Source organism: Arvicanthis niloticus, chromosome 4 (genome assembly GCF_011762505.2).
Source record: "Arvicanthis niloticus isolate mArvNil1 chromosome 4, mArvNil1.pat.X, whole genome shotgun sequence".
Taxonomy (NCBI): domain Eukaryota; kingdom Metazoa; phylum Chordata; class Mammalia; order Rodentia; family Muridae; genus Arvicanthis; species Arvicanthis niloticus.
In genome coordinates this window covers 93,042,947-93,058,566 of record NC_047661.1, presented here as the reverse complement: position 1 = coordinate 93,058,566, position 15,620 = coordinate 93,042,947, and the positions used below count along the sequence as shown (strand labels likewise).

At 34.2% G+C, this 15,620-nt stretch overlaps 1 protein-coding gene and 1 pseudogene across 1 annotated transcript in view; both read right to left on the bottom strand.

Annotated features, from left to right (window-relative positions):
- The window catches only part of Olfm3 (olfactomedin 3), a 194,344-nt gene that overhangs the window by 136,941 nt on the left and 41,783 nt on the right, over positions 1-15,620 (bottom strand). The gene's annotated exons all lie outside the window — the stretch shown is intronic.
- On the bottom strand, positions 2,900-3,729 carry LOC117707123 (transcription factor BTF3 pseudogene; annotated as a pseudogene).

Sequence of the window (15,620 nt, the reverse complement as noted above, 5' to 3'; positions counted from 1 at the left end):
GAACTTATTCTGTAAGCCATGTTGGCCTTGACCTTAGAGATTTGCCTGCCTCTTCCTCCTGATTGCTGAGATGAAAGGTTACAACACCATGGTTCTTAAGACTTCTTTTAAGAGTGTGTTTCTAAGTTATCACTAGGAATCCATTAGCCTTATTTCCCTGAAGCAAATGTGTCCTTAGATGACCACTAATATTTCTCCTCCTGACCTACTTTTGTTTGCCTTCATTCCTGCTTCTAATGGCCTACTGTGTCACTCTGACTTCCCTGACCACTAAGTGGTGACTTTCTATTACTTATCCCATAAATATATTGAGTATAGGTGTTTCTTTATGATGTACATGCAGACCATGTTATCTATATTTAAAAATGGAGCTTTGGCCAAATAGGGCTAAAGATTACTGTCCTTGCTACTTTCCTCATTCATTCTCTCGGCTTTGGAAATTGTTCCCCAGCACATAATTAAAAGGGATGTCTTACTAGTTCCATTTTCTCAGATTTTTTGTTACCTCTGTTAAAGCACTGGTGACAGGTTCCCCTTAGGCTCAAAGAAATTAGAGTGTCTCTATCAAGTATTCATCTAAAGCATGTTCCCACCCTGAGCATCCACAAGTGGGCCAGGAAACATCCCAGATGGCTCATCTCTCTATCTAGGATGAATTTCCTGCCCACCTGGAGTTCTTGTGGAGAGATTGGTACTGGAGACAGGGGGTGGTTCTGTTTTGTTCCACACTCCTAATTGCACTGCTTCTTACAATGCTGGAGTTGGCCTCATTCTGGAGAATCACAGAAATGCTAAATGATTCTTTAGAAATCAAGATATTTCAAATAGCATTTAGAACTATATCCCAAAGAGAAAACCTTCAGTTTATATATTAAAACGTTGATAACTTTTGTGATAACCAAGTTAATTACATGTTGCTTATTTGTGTGTGTGTGTGCACATTTGTTTACATTCTTTACAAATGAAAACTGTGTAAACAAATGACTTTATATGGGGAAGCAAATGGCTACATGAAAAATTTAAGAGGTTGGAAGTTGCTATTCATTCAAGTCTTCATCCAAAAATATGTGTGCATTGCTCATTAGTGATCAGATACGTTGTATGTAAGAGCTGAAAATTTACAATCTGTGTAGTGCCTAAATATAAAACATACATTTTGGAAGGCTTCTTGTCATTCTTGAGTGTAGTTAATGAATAGGATGACACTAGTGAGATTATCTCTGGGAAGTTGTAAGCGATAGAAAAACTCAGTATCAGCTCATATTTCAGTTATCATATTGCTGAAAAGCTAGTATGTTACACTGAAATGGGCACAGTACGGGTTTCAGGAGAAAAAAAATCAGAGAAAAAGAACACTGAGACCTGTGAATAGAAGATTTATCAAGTAGACTGAGGAAAAGATGGATTTCCTCAAAAAATAGAGAGCTTTTGAAGGGAGGTCTTCAGTTGAAACTAAAACAGAAACCTTGGAGTTGCTATTTGTTTCATATTGGTGCTTAAGTTGTTTTATATATTTGGATAATCAAACTTCATGGTGATATAGTATTATCCTGCATTATTTCCATAATATAATTTTAGTTTGTAAACAGTCACAGAAAGACATTAATTTTTAACTCACTATGAATCAAATAATGGACTCCATAAAAAATTAGAATGATTGATTCTCAAGGTTTCTTCTCACAAGCCAGTTGTACTTATGCAGGTCCTAAGAAATAAAGTCAAAAAAAGTAAATGTGTATGTGGGGGTGGGGGAACGATATTCTTCAAAGTTTTAAATAAAATATACAAAGTGGCTTCTATCTAGATATAACCCACAAGAAGTGGGCAATAAATAACTTTATTACAAATGATAAATATGAATTTCATTGCCAGTGATTTACTTATCTTTCAGAACTATAGTAGAGTCATATGCTTCTCAGGTGAATTCTGTCCCCCTCCTCTCTTATCCTCTCCCCTTTCCTACTTTCCTGTTTTCTTCTCTCCTGTCCTGTACTCTCCTCCCCCTCCTCTCCTCTCCTCTTACTTGCAACTTGGTGCTGTACAAAAATAGACAGATGATTGACAGGTAGCTAGATAGATGTATAGGAATATACATGAAAAACATTAAAAGTAACAAATTGATATTTGGATACAGTTAAAAAAATTAAAAAATTATGACTCAGAGTTTTTCATAGCTCCAAATAAATGTGAGAAGAGAGCTGAGTAGAGTGGGGGATGAAGAGGGAAGACAGGTTGGATGGAGGGAAACAGGAGAGAAAGAGAGAGAGAGAGGTGAGAGGAGGGGAGGAAAGAGAAGGATGGGTGGTACAGGAGTAGCATGCAAGTAGCACATCATGCATAGTAGAGATGTTATTTTCCAGAGAGTAAATGTAAACATCACATTGAAGTCATGAACGGCACATTGGCAATGTGCTACCTAGGAAGAGAATGTAAGAGTTAGAAGTGGGAGACAATTTTGTATCTGGGGTAGCAATTGCACTAACAGACCTCATTGATATTTGTGAAAGAGGCACAGAAATGTAGTACAGTGTCATTATGTTACCCGTTTAATTTTACAAGAATCAATTGTTGAAATATTTAAAAGAATGAAAATTCTAAAGTAGCTTTAAAAATGAAATTGTGGGATTCTTTTTCAGAAGGATATGGCACTTTAAAAGTTGTTATTTGCTGAGAGGTTAGGGGGCTCCTACCCTCAAACATCAAGTAATGGCTGGTTAGAAGTCATCTCAGTTCAGATAATGAAGACAGTGACATGAACTACCCCAGAATTCCAGACTCTTTGAGACATTTCTCAGAAAACAGCTAGTAGTACACCAAGGTGCTATGACAATTAAATTTACAAAGTGTACAGTTTATGTTCAAGATAAAACATCTTTTTTTTTTTTTACTAGGCAAAGAATTTTATTAATCTTTTCCAAACTTTATTCCCAGGCTTTTTCAGCTTAATTTGCCGCAAAGAATGAATTAGATATAAGCGAAACTGAAAAGAGCTGCACTGTCCGGGGGCTTGGGCTTAGAAATGTTAGAGATCTAGATTTTATCAGATCCATAATAAACAAAAGACAATTTTAAAAAGCAGTCATGATATAAAATAGCAGCTCCTGTAACTTCTGCAAATGTCACCTTCTTCAGAAGTTGCTTCAATTCAGTTTGCCTCATTCTTAGAAGCCTCATCAAAATTCTCCACCAGATCTTGAAGTTCATCATCATCATCCTCTCCAGTAGCAAGTGGTGCTTTTCCATCCACAGATTGTTTGGGCAGAGCTTCAGCCAGTCTCCTTAAACTAGTCAGACTGTCTGCACCAAGCTGGTTTAGGATGCTGGGAAGCATTTCTGTCAGCTGCTTTGTCTCAGCGTGGCCTGTAATGGTGAAGGTATTTGCTGCCAGAGATGCCTGAACTTTAGGGTTGTTAAAATGGATCACTGTTCCTTGGTTTGTAAACATGTTCACCTCTTCAATACCAGAGATATTGTTTACCCCTAACTTCTTTAAGGAGAACTGCAGTTTTTTATCGTCTGCTGTGGCTGTTCTGTGAACCACCTTCTTCTTTCTACGAGCAGTTCCTTTCCCACCAATGCGCACTTGTGCCTGCAGCTTGGCGAGTTTCTCCTGGTTCATGATCGTTTCTTTCATCTTGTCGGAGTGGGAATGGGACCGCGCGGGGAACTAAGATTCTCACTCAGGGGGTCTCGGGCAGACCTGCTGAGATAAGGCGCACACACGCGGAGACCAAGATAAAACATCTTAAGTCTTAATTTTGTGATTACAATATCACATCTAGAGATCTTGGGTAGCATTCCTATTTCCTCTCACTGCTTTGCGTTTTCATACTGGAGAGTGATGCTGCCTATGCAATTGTTGCCATTTGATATGCTACGCAGATATAGCATCTAGTTTTCTATTAGTAATGATGTATCGAGCTCACTGCTATGTGGAACAGTCCTTTACAGTTCTATTATTTTATGAACTTTCTAGGATATTTTCAATTATGAGTAGACAATTGTTGTCGTGATTGGTAGCTATAGGCTCAACTGTCCTTTGATGCATGTTATACAGCATGAGGAATTTTAAATTATTTTCCTCCCACAGTTAATGAATAAATTACTGGAGAGTGATCTTTTAATAATAGAACTGCAATGGAAGAAGCTGTACTTCTATCCTTGCTTTGTTCTTTTAGGAACAAAAAAGAAAATCAAGAATGGTCTTTCAGCCTTTCAGCAATTAGATTGTTATTTTCTCTTTGGTTAAAAACAGTAACTGCTGTGAACAATTATCTACCACTCTCACTATTTGTATAATACCCTAGTGCAAAATGATCTGTAAATGTCAGAGCTTAGTAACATACACAACTGTTACTTATCCTCAGTGTTCTAGTGCAGGATACCCTCATAAAACACCGTGGCACTGAAATTCACTACAGGTCAAATATCGCTTCTGCCACAACAATTCATTTAGGCATAGATTTAGGTGTGGTAGTGAAATTTCAAAGACTTGATAAATGGTCATAATCCATTGACTTTGTGTAAAACAAATTATCTAATAGTTTGGGTACGTGTATATCAACTAGTGCAGAAGCACGAAGAGAAATAACCATGAAAGGCTAGCTCCCAGTGACTAATGTCTGTTAATTAAGGTCACTGTAGAAGATTCTACAATAGCTTCATGACTTAAGAATGAAGTGATCACATAGGGAACTTTTCAAAATTGACTCATAACACATAGCCTTCACTGTCTCCATAATTACAGAATATATCAAACAAGGCTTAAGTTGTGCCTTCCCTTTTTAAATGTTCATATAACAATGAAGCATACAAGTAGTAACTTATGATTAAAATGATGCATAATGGCAAAATAAAAGGTAATACAGAATTTGACTTTATATGATGGCTCACATATGAAAAAACATATGATTTCTAGCATTTGCTCAAAGTGAGAGGGTGTGTTGTAGTACTGAGAGCCCAGTTGTACATCCTTGTACTAGCGCATATTAGCTGCATGATTTAGAGTAAGGAATTGAATCTCTCTCTGCCTCCTCCCACAGTTGGTGGTTGATAATAATCTCCAAGTCCTGGCATGGTATAAGAGGTTAACTAGTTTTCCCCATGTAAGCTACTTAAAACAATCTCATTCTAGTAAGTACTTCATGTTACTAGCTAATATTAGTGAAAGGGAAGGGAGTGAACAAAGCTAATGATTGCCACCCTTGTATCTGGAAAATTATGGAGCTTTTATGAGTCTGAAAAATTCATATGAAATTCATGACTTTTCAGAACTTTTAATATTTATATTTCAATTTAGAATTGTCTACTTTTTCCTAAATTATATTGAGATATAGCTGTGTGTATGTCTTCAGGCTCCTTTCAACATGAGCCATAAGATAACTCAGTGTCAAAAATAGTAATTTTTTCTTGTTTGCTGTTTTTCTTCTTCTTTTGAATATATATTTCAAGTCTTTGGTTAGCATTATTATAAAGAAAATATATCGTTGTCTCACTGGTTATGTGACTATTCATATATGTATTCCAAAATCAATGAAACTAATAAAAATACATGCCTACCATTTTAATAGTAAATATGTAAAAAGAGAGGATAGATAAACATATTGTCTAATTCTATTGCCTAACACCATATGTTTATAAAAATGTTTTTATAGCTTATTTTTTAATTTCTTGTAACATGTAATGTTACAATATAATATTATATTATTATAATATTATATTATCTAAATTATAATATTATAATATTTAGATAATATTATAATATTATCTAAATCCCAGCTTCTTTCTAAACATTCAGAATTCAGCCCTTCTAGATTACTTCTCTGTGTGGTTTCCAGAACACTATTTCTTTGTTCCCTTCCTACTTTACTACCTGTTCCATCTCAACCTTCTTTACCATTTTTTTCTCATCTTAACATCTGAATGTTGCAGTTCTCATTCATGAGGCCAGTGGAGAAACAGAGAGCCAGAATTATTCAGTAGTTCTCAGTAGAAACATGAGTTCATTCAATCGTATAACTTTAGGCATATAATTTTAAGCATATAATATATATTCTGAAGCATCACATATTATCTTGTTTCTGAGAAATCTACTTTATGCTCCTTTCAAAATGCCACTCTTCTCACAGGGTGACTAGTGCCAGTCCAGAAAATCATATATTAAAATTATTTTTCTTTTATTTTTAAAATACCTACTCTTAATTTTTTTTTATTTTATGTGTATAATTGTTTACCAGCGTGTATGTCTGTGATTCACATTTTTACCTGATACCTTATTGAGGAGACAATATGGTGCAGGATTTCCTGGAACTGGAGTAAAAGATGGTTGTAAGCTATCATGTAGGTGCTGGGAACCAAACTCTGGTTGTCTGCAAGAACAGGAAATGCTGGGCCATTTTTTCAGCCCTTTCTTCTGATTCGTTTTGGATAGCCCCTCTAACCTATATTTTTCTACTTGTTTTGGCTTACAAAGGATGGAGTGTAATATTCATATATCTGAAGTTTGGATCATGAAAGCCATTCCCTGTTGGGAATGCCAGTATGCCTGCAATTTGTACTGATTTCACCTCAAATCTTACAGTCTTAAAGGTCATTTGGAATTTTGTACCAGAGAGTCTCTTAATCTTGAACATGCCTGAATTTCCTCCAAACTCACTGACCTCTTCATGTTCTCCAAACACAAAAGCTGAATTCATCAAAAAGCTTTTGCCTTTCTTCCCCTTAAAACACACACTGTCTTTCGTCTTTTGTATTTCCATTCAAATGTCATTTTCACAGAAGTCATCATGACCTCAGGGGATAAAATCCCACACCAACTATAGCCTTCACCTTAATACCTTCAAAAGGATGACTGGTTCTTGTCATCTCTATTTTGCTCAGAGTAAATGTATTTGGGTTTTACAAATTGCCTACTTGAATCTCTCAGACGAATAAGAACATTGCCCATTTTGTTGACAGCCTAGAAAATGGAAAGGTAAGGAAATGACATCAATAAGTATTTATTGATTGGACAAAGAAATGCATTCTAGATCTTTAGCTTAGTGCAATCTCAAGCAAGTTATGTAAACTCTCTGCATTCCAGTTATAAAAGGAATTTTAACTTGCATCATCTACTTATAATGACACAGTGCTGCATGCTTTAGGGATAAAAGCCACACATGTCAAGTGAGATTGGGAAATAAGTTTTGAAATAGCAAGGTTGGATGCTATGTATTTACTGTTTTTAAAGAAACCTTCAATGTAATAGTATTATACAAGGAAAGAGGAGGGTATATGCTAAACATTAGCAAATATCATGAAAGAAATCAAAATATATTTCTTATCTCCAAACACCAGTTGTATGCAGTTTCAATTTCATAAGAAAATAGACTCACTTAGTGAATCATTCATGATTAGTTTAAAGTAATCATCAGAATGATCTGACATTGACAAACATTCCAGATGTAAAAAAGAATGATTTACTGTCTGTAAGTGCTTTAGAATTCTAAAGACTTTTATTCTTTTTTTCTCTCTCCAACACTTAGTCATTCTGTAGCCATTTATCTTGAAGAAGTCCAAAAAAAAAAAAAAAAAAATGAAAAGTCAGCCATATTCAAGATTTCAAAGGTGTCATTTCCTCTGCAAACATGCCATATTCTTGATAGATCTTAAAATATTCTGCATCAATAAAAAGGTTTCTTTCCCAATCATAAATTTACAGCATTTTTTCAGTTTAAAAATAAGTACATAATCTGGGACTGAGTCAGCTAAATGATCAGAAGTCCACTTTAGTTTTCCTATCTAGTCGAGGAGTGCCCTGTCTGACAGGATACTACATTTGGTTGGGGCAATAGTTTCCTGCTCCTCTGCCCTTATGGAAGACACAGCTTATAATTGAAAAAGGTATAGTAGACTGAGGTAAAGATTTTCTTCAAGCAAAGCTAAAATGTGCAAATATTTAAAGGTTTTGAAGATACTAGATACAAAACAAAACAAAACATTTTCATCAAAACCTGGCTCATTCTTGATGTTTTTTTTTCCTTTGTTTGCTCCCTGTTTTACTTGTATTCTTAAGTTTCTTACTATAAGTGTTGATTTATAGTTTCTATTCAAACATTTCCCTAATTTTGCCCAGAAACAGCATCTTCAGATCTAGGATTCAGAAAGACTGCTTCTCTGCAGACCACAGGAGGAATGGCTTCCTCCTCCCTCATGTGACCAATTTATTTATGTGTCCTTTTCTTTATAAATTTACACAGTCATTTTGAGTTTTAGGTTTTCTGATATTTAACCGAGTTCCAAGCTAGAGCTAATGATTTATTTTAGAGCTACATTACACAGATTTTATCAATGAATGGTAATATAATGATGATAACATTTTCATAGTTTATTTAAAAGGGATACAATCATTCTCTTAAATACATGGTAAACATAACAACTGTGTTTATGTTGAGAGCTACTCAATAAATTTTGAGCATCTCTGTGAGATAAAAATACATATTGAAAACTGTAGAATTATGAATATAGCCAAACCCATTTTATCTCAAATCTTTATCTATAAAATAATAAAAAAAATTAAAGTTGAATAAAATGAACAGTGAGGGGTGATCTATCATTTACCAGTTAGTAGTCATTTCTACTGTTGTATTCACTAATTACCTCACAGACCTGGTTAACACTTTTGTGAGAAGGGCCTTTGGTATTATGCTTGTTTGAAGATACCTTTTGGAAAATTCCAGAACTGAAAACACTGAGCCCTGGTAACAGAGGAGCTTGGTTTCTCTCATAATTTACTCTATAAAATAACTTCACAACTCAATGTGATTGCTTCCAGCCAATGGTGGCTGTCAGTTCTTGGCCTATGTATAGCCATAACTGAAGGGGGCTGTCAGTGTTAAATACACACTATCTTCCAAGTTTATTTATTTATTCTTGTTTATTTATTTATTTGCTTATTTGTTTAGTGTGCATAAGAGTTTTGCTTATATGAATATCTGTGTACCAAGTGCATACTTAGTGCTTTAGAGGCCAAGGAGTATTTATATGACACTAGGTATTATACCTATGTTCCCTGAAAAAGCAGCAAGGGCTTTTACCCACTGAGTCATCTGTATAGCCTTCAGTTTTAAAAGCAAGTGTGGAATGTCTAAATAATGTTTTTTTAAATGGCACACTGTGATGATAGCCTGTAGGGCATAGTAAGATAACATAACACAGACCTAAAAGTGTTTACTTGAACTTTTTAATGTGATATTAGAAAATGGCATATCACATTTTATTCTACCACTATATAAATATCGGACACCCATTTTCTGGGACAGAAATCCGCAATGTATGGCTTGTGGCACAGACTCAGCTCTCTTCTTGTTTTTGAAATGAAATTTTGTTGAAACAAAGGCCATACTTAATTGTGACTTGATTTTTATTCAGCTCTTCTTGTCTAATGGTAGAAATGACGACCTGTGACAGATACTCTATAGCTACAAAGTCTAAATCCTTTGGTATCTGGTCCTTAGGAAAAGTGTGCAGACTGCTTCTCTAAACAATTCTTATACTATCGCGGCTTGTGTTGGAAATTTTCACTGCTGCTTTTCTTTTCACTGCTGAGTTAGACAGACCTCAATGAGAGATCTAACGTTTAATAGGGAGCAGATTCATCCCATGAGATTTATCCCATTTTCAACCTTTATGGAAGTAGGCTCATTTGATGTAGTTTACAGCGCAGATACTCAGTTTAGTCCAATAGATACTCTTAGGCATAGATGATGATCTAAGATTCTATTTCTCTTTGGGTTTTGTGAGTGGGGGATTGAGCCAAGAAGATTATATGAAGCAAACTTGTAGCCCAATTATAGTTCCCGAGAGCCAAAGACAAGCCAGAAATTACTGAAGGAGGAAAGATTGTTAAATAGACATAAGCTGCAATCAGATGGAGTTATGAGTGTTGGCAAAGTAGTATTTCACATTAGAGTGACTGTAAACTACAATAATGTTCTATGCATTTAAAAAAGAAGAACAGGCAATTATTATTTTCACCATAAAGACATGTTAGGCTTTGAGGACATAGATATGTTTAGCTTCTTGATGTGAACATTGTGTGACTTTCACAGACTGTTGTGCATGGCATCTTGTTAATGTGCTCAGTGTTTATGGTTTAGTATTACTTAAAGTAAATTAGATTAAGTATACAAGATACATAAGTATTTTAAGTATCTTGTCTTAAGTATACAAGATACATAAAAGTGACATAAATGTCATGATAATATGACAGAAATTGACATGATTAGATGCTGGGCTATAGAGAGAGAGATTAGAGAAAGCTCTGAGAGAAAGAAAGAAGAGATTGTTAGGAAACAAAGGAAATGGTTCAGTTTTCAGGCTCTTTTCTGCTTTGATCTGCATGAATTGCACTGTTAATATTTTATTTCCAATTGAGAGCTTATTCTAGGGATACATTCATATTTGATTACAAGTATTAAAATATATATTTCAACATAAATTTTAAATTACCTTTAGATTATCCATTTACAATAATTTTAATGACATGATTATTTCTTATATAATTTAGAACTGACCAAATTGCTCATTCATTTAAATAGAATTACTGCCAAAAGGTGAATCTTTTACTATCATATGCTATGGAATTAAATGAATTAACGTGTCAAGTTTCATGGTAAGATTTACTGCAATTTTAGCTATAGGAAGACATAACTTCTCCTATGTGTAATATTTATTATAGAAACAAATAAAAGAGTACTATATCATAGTACAGATGAATAAATGTATGAGTAAATAATTTCACAATAACATATATTTTGTTGAATTGGCTAATTTTATTTCATTTCTGTATATAGGATACATAGTTTCTTAATGAACATGAGCCATAATTAGTTTAATTTAAGTTTTTAGAATGTCTTGATGGTTTTATAGCTTTGCCTATATGTCTTACCTTATCTACAATGACTCTGATTGAAAACCATTGTATTTTAAACCACATATATGTCTCACATGTGAGGATTGCCTAAATAAAAGACTAACAGGAGTATACCTATACACTTACTCTGTGTTCCTTTTCTCAATGATTAAATTTTATCTCACATTCTGTCCTGAGCAAGGAGGAATGATGGTGTAGATGATTACAAATTGAAAGCATTTTACCAGCTGAGAGTTAATGGGTGACATTCCGGAGGGCTCGAAGGAAATTCTGTGTGTCTACTGTGAAAGCTGATCTGTTTGGGGATTTTCTTTTTTTTTATAGTCATACTCTGAGTCAGAGCACATTATGTTGTAAGGATATATAATGTTTTTTAATATTCATGTACATTTAATACTGGAAATGGGTAAATTTGGACCAGTCCTATCACCTATGTGTTTTAGAGACTGGTTTTAGGAGATCGAGATTGTATAATGTCTCTATCTAGTTAATTTTGACCTACAAATATTTTTGCTAAAACCCCAAGTTACAAAAGCAAATATCAAATTGTTTTTCTGCTGTCACACCTACCTTTGTATTGGGTTCTCAACAGGGAAAAATTATGGCTAGATTATGATAGGTTTCAGAGATCTTTCCTATTTACAACATATAATAAATGTGTCTTACCCAAAACACTATTACTCCAACCACATTTTAACTCAAACTATAGCAATATATCTCTAGTTAAAGGAAGATTTCAATGAATTCCAAGACAATTATACTTTATTGAACTTTTCTTTGCTATGTTATAAGAATAATTTAAAGTTTCTAACAATTGTGATCATAATGTTGGTTAGCTTATTCTCAAAATTTTTTGACTGTTCCATATACTTCATAAAACCATATTCAGGTTCTGAATCTTCTTATTGTTTATCATTACTAATACTGTGTCGGACAATATTTCATTATAACTGATATTTATCTTTGTCATCACTGGCTCTTAGTCTCATTTGCTGAAATTTCTCCACATCTGTTGATACTGTATAGGACTGAGTTTATTTTTCATTTCTAAATACATATATGTACAGTTTTTATAATTTATTAAATGTGTTAATTACCTTCAGTACATTGATATCTGTCAGGTCAATATTTTTAAGCTTTAAATACAATACAACATTTTAAATAGTTTTTTTTGATATGCCTTGGATATACATATGTTCTTTAAAAACATAGATACTGGGGGCTGGAGAGATGGTACTGTTCTTACAGATGACCAGAATACAGTCCCTAACACACCACTATAAGTTGGCACACAAAAGCTTAGGTACCAAATTAAACTGTATGAATTCTTCTATTGCCAGCATGCTTCTCATTTATCTGTTTTTTATATTCTTTATTTCAGAGGTATTTATCTTAAAATTTTCAGTTTATGCATTACCAGTTACCAAACTGGTAATTTTGCTTCTTGATTCTTCTTTCTTTCTGCCATCTTTCTATTCAACATGATTTCAATTATTTAAAAGGATATTCAGAATTTTCTTGTAATTTCTATTCTTTTCTGTTACTGGTTATACTTCATTGTGTTATCATAGTGATCTTATTTAAAGTGAAATATGTTTAAAACTTTCTATTAATGCTACATATAGAATTTGAAACCTAATGGTCCATAGCCAGCTCCTTTGCATCAGTGTGTGTATTCTACACTAGTTTAGTTTCCTACCTTGCTTTTATAATGATGCTTGGAACTATTGGTTTCTGGTGTCAGCTACAATGCATTTTTCTCCTGACCTTCAAATATTAGCTATTTTCCATTCTATTTTGGAGCTTGCAATACTATGCTATAATTTTCTTCTTACGGAATATATATTTGCTTTTAAATATATAATCATTGTGGGTTGCTTTTGCTAAACTTTTTAAAAATAAGTATGTTCCTTGTGTTGATGGGTCCATTCAGTATTGAATATAAAAAATCTGTCTTTGCAATATTGAAGTCTTAGGCAGTAGGTTATTTCATGCATGTAGGCTGCCTAATGTCAATACAAAGCTCACTTGATTCACATGGACTTTCATGATTCTTCAAATGTATGTTTTGACAGCCTTATTTGTAATAGTCAGATCTGGATACATCCTAGATATTCCCAACTTAAGAATAGATACAGAAAATTTGGTTCATTTGCCCAATGGAATACTATTCAACTATTTAAAACAAGGACATAATGAAATTTGCAGGAAAATAGATGGAACTAGAAAATATCATCTTGATGAGGTTACCCAGACCCAGAAGGACATACGTAAATAAGTGGATATTAGCCAAAAAGTACAGAATGCCCATGATACAACTCACAGACTGTATCAAGCTTAACAAGGAGGAAGGGTCAAGTGTGCATACTTCAATCCCACTTAGAAGGGGAAATAAAATAATCAGGCCAGGCAGAAGAAGGAATGAATCTAAGTGGGAGAGGGGAGAGGGAAGTGGAAACAGAGCAGAATCAGGAGTAGGGGAGCAGGATCTAAACCCAGAGGGCAAGGAGAATGAATGCCCAATTGTGATTTATTCTCCCAAGATAACAAAATTATGTTCATAAACAGTTAAACTCAATTATGTGGTCTCTTGAACACACCATGTCTTTGTAAATGTTCTGTGGCTTTAAATACATGAATGTATCTCACATTTCAACCTAGCATTTGGGAAATCCTGTTAGTATGGTGTGTTATTCTCAGTAGGCAATCTCTGCATTCCTGATGATATTAAATAATGGCCCAAATACTAACTGCTGCCTGATAATAATGGGAAACAGTGTAGATCTTGTGGAAGACAGAGGATTATCTCTGATATAGTGAACAAAGCCTTTTAATGACAGGTTTGATAGCTGGAAATAGAAGATATTTAAAGAACACTTAGCATGAATGTTCACTTAATGTACTCCATCAGAGTACTGAAGACGGCAAAAAGCCCAAGGCAGGTAAATTAAGAAACAGCAAAGGGATAGTAGACAGGCCACACGGCATATTGAATACAAAGGAATAGCACCATTACCTTCACAATAAATGAAAAAATAAGATTAAATTAAAACTGGAAGAAATTAGATTTTATATATATATGTATATATATATGGAAACATGAGGTTATGAAAAGTTATCATTGAATACTACATTGAAGACACACAGACATACAGACACACACACACACACACACACACACACACACACACACACACACACATATATATATATATATATATATATATATATATATATATATAATTTTATAATTACATATATGTCAGGGGCAGCCTTGCTTATAAACTGAAGACCTAAAATCAGCAATAGGCCTAAGTCAGCCTGCTAACACAGTCTTGGGTCTCTGTGGAAAAATACTGAAACAGATAGCTATAAGATATTATAAACCAGCAGCTTTGGTGAAAATTTACCAGCCTGGATAAGAACAAGCAATCATGGGTATTGTGGGTAGTCATAGACCTTGGGTAGCCTTGGTGGATAGTACTGACTTAGATAAGGACAAATGAATCATAGGCAGAGTCATAGTGACCTGTCCCCTGAACCTTCACCAAGCTGATACTTTCTTCTGAAAGATATCTGTACTCCCCCTGAACACCTACGCTTCTGCATCATCCCCTTCCCCACATCCTGTCTTTATATGTATATAACCCCTGTGTGAAAAAGTAAAAATTGTGGTTTGATCAGCATATAGACAAGCCTTGATTCTTTGCGTTCACCTGTGTCCCCTATCCTCTCTTTCAGGTGATATATAGTCTTGGCCTGGATAGTTTGGGTATGTGGTGTTTTTATTTATATTTATTTGGAAGTTTTTTCTTTAAAATGTTTATAAAATTTTCTAAATCCACTTTTAATAATTGTATTTCTCAACATAGTTAGCTAAGGCGCCAAGCAACGGGCTTTGAAATTAATGATCAGGTAATGACTCACATGTGTGTTCACTGTAAAGATAAAATGTAGCCTGAATGGTATCTTTGGGATGAATTAGGAAGTAAGAGAATTTCCGTGAGGTTCTTAAAAGGTTGGAGACTATTACGGTTGACAAATCACCTGCTCTGAGTGTCTTATATCAAACAATGGCAAGAATGTGGGAATGGGAATTAGAGAAATTTTAGACATCCCTTTCTCCCTAAGTGTATTTAATTCAGGAAATACCCCAGGAGAAAGAGAAAGTGGTGAAATAATGTGTGCATTTAAATGATAACCAGGAGAAAATGCCAGCCCACAAAGAGAAGCAGCAAATCTAGAGTGTATGATGATTTATCTGTCTAAATGAATGAACTATGGGATCCACATTCAGGTAAAGGTACTGGTAAGAGAGAGTTTTAAACAGCTTATTGTACTTCTAATTTTGAGCTGGTAGTAATATAACCCTGATTTCCAGGAGCACTTTTAAAAGGTTGCTTGAACATTAAAAACAAAATACATCCTACATTCTTTACTTAGTAATGATGGCTCTCACTACATTTAATTATGCATACTATTATTTAACATGAAATATTTTAATTTGTATTAAAGTAATTGTCATTTTACAGTTATATGGAGCATTTTTGGAGAGCACCATACTTGTTGTTTCATCTAAGACAGTAGTTGTTTCTGACACTGACATGGTAGAGATGTCTGATGTCGCTGGTACTGTTTTACCTGAAGAAACAAGTTAACAATGTCTGATATGTTTTCCTATTCACACAGTTAATATTAAAGTCTGTGT